Below are 2,500 nucleotides of genomic sequence, written 5' to 3' on the forward strand. Positions count from 1 at the left end.
TACGAGGCACGGAACGGTCCGCGAACGCCCGCTCCTGGTCTACGCCGACGTACGTATCGTGCTCGAGCACGTACCGGTACGGCGTAGCAGGCGGACGACGGGAGACCGGCCCGACCGACTCGCTCCTCTTACTAGTAGGAGCCTGGCCGCTAGGACGTCGGCGCCGGTACGGTGGTAGCACGGTCGGCTTACGGGGCGAAACCTCCGCGGGCTATCGAAAAAATTTTGAACTCCGGGAACTTTGTCGAAATTAACCGAGGCTCATTTGACGATGTTCCGACAGGCTCCCGGCCCGGATCGACTCCGGGACGCCGCGCATCGCCTTTCGGTCGACTCGGACCGAAATTTTTACAAGTCCCGTCGGCCCGTATCGACTCCGGGACGCCGCGCATCGCCTTTCGGTCGACTCGGACCGTAATTTTTACAAGTCCCGTCGGCCCGTATCGACTCCGGGACGCCGCGCATCGCCTTTCGGTCGACTCGGACCGTAATTTTTACAAGTCCCGTCGGCCCGTATCGACTCCGGGACGCCGCGCATCGCCTTTCGGTCGACTCGGACCGAAATTTTTACAAGTCCCGTCGGCCCGTATCGACTCCGGGACGCCGCGCATCGCCTTTCGGTCGACTCGGACCGAAATTCTCACAAGTCCCGTCGGCCCGTATCGACTCCGGGACGCCGCGCATCGCCTTTCGGTCGACTCGGACCGAAATTCTTACAAGTCCCGTCGGCCCGTATCGACTCCGGGACGCCGCGCATCGCCTCTCGGTCGACTCGGACCGAAATTTTCACAAGTCCCGTCGGCCCGTATCGACTCCGGGACGCCGCGCATCGCCTTTCGGTCGACTCGGACCGTAATTTTTACAAGTCCCGTCGGCCCGTATCGACTCCGGGACGCCGCGCATCGCCTTTCGGTCGACTCGGACCGTAATTTTTACAAGTCCCGTCGGCCCGTATCGACTCCGGGACGCCGCGCATCGCCTTTCGGTCGACTCGGACCGTAATTTTTACAAGTCCCGTCGGCCCGTATCGACTCCGGGACGCCGCGCATCGCCTTTCGGTCGACTCGGACCGAAATTTTTACAAGTCCCGTCGGCCCGTATCGACTCCGGGACGCCGCGCATCGCCTCTCGGTCGACTCGGACCGAAATTTTCACAAGTCCCGTCGGCCCGTATCGACTCCGGGACGCCGCGCATCGCCTCTCGGTCGACTCGGAACGAAACTTCATCGAGTCCCGTCGGCCCGTATAGACTCCGGGACGCCGCGCATCGCCTTTCGCTCGTCTCGAACCGAAATTTTCACAAGTCCCGTCGGCCCGTATCGACTCCGGGACGCCGCGCATCGCCTCTCGGTCGACTCGGAACGAAATTTTCACAAGTCCCGTCGGCCCGTATCGACTCCGGGACGCCGCGCATCGCCTTTCGCTCGTCTCGAACCGAAATTTTCACAAGTCCCGTCGGCCCGTATAGACTCCGGGACGCCGCGCATCGCCCTTCGCTCGTCTCGAACCGAAATTTTCACAAGTCCCGTCGGCCCGTATCGACTCCGGGACGCCGCGCATCGCCTCTCGGTCGACTCGGAACGAAACTTCATCGAGTCCCGTCGGCCCGTATAGACTCCGGGACGCCGCGCATCGCCTCTCGGTCGACTCGGACCGAAATTTTCACAAGTCCCGTCGGCCCGTATCGACTCCGGGACGCCGCGCATCGCCTCTCGGTCGACTCGGAACGAAACTTCATCGAGTCCCGTCGGCCCGTATAGACTCCGGGACGCCGCGCATCGCCTTTCGCTCGTCTCGAACCGAAATTTTCACAAGTCCCGTCGGCCCGTATCGACTCCGGGACGCCGCGCATCGCCTCTCGGTCGACTCGGAACGAAATTTTCACAAGTCCCGTCGGCCCGTATCGACTCCGGGACGCCGCGCATCGCCTTTCGCTCGTCTCGAACCGAAATTTTCACAAGTCCCGTCGGCCCGTATAGACTCCGGGACGCCGCGCATCGCCCTTCGCTCGTCTCGAACCGAAATTTTCACAAGTCCCGTCGGCCCGTATCGACTCCGGGACGCCGCGCATCGCCTCTCGGTCGACTCGGAACGAAACTTCATCGAGTCCCGTCGGCCCGTATAGACTCCGGGACGCCGCGCATCGCCTCTCGGTCGACTCGGACCGAAATTTTCACAAGTCCCGTCGGCCCGTATCGACTCCGGGACGCCGCGCATCGCCTCTCGGTCGACTCGGAACGAAACTTCATCGAGTCCCGTCGGCCCGTATAGACTCCGGGACGCCGCGCATCGCCTTTCGCTCGTCTCGAACCGAAATTTTCACAAGTCCCGTCGGCCCGTATCGACTCCGGGACGCCGCGCATCGCCTCTCGGTCGACTCGGAACGAAACTTCATCGATTCCCGTCGGCCCGTATAGACTCCGGGACGCCGCGCATCGCCCTTCGCTCGTCTCGAACCGAAATTTTCACAAGTCCCGTCGGCCCGTATCGACTCCGGGAC

The sequence above is a fragment of the Neodiprion fabricii genome, unplaced genomic scaffold, assembly GCF_021155785.1.
Source record: "Neodiprion fabricii isolate iyNeoFabr1 unplaced genomic scaffold, iyNeoFabr1.1 ptg000058l, whole genome shotgun sequence".
Classification (NCBI taxonomy): domain Eukaryota; kingdom Metazoa; phylum Arthropoda; class Insecta; order Hymenoptera; family Diprionidae; genus Neodiprion; species Neodiprion fabricii.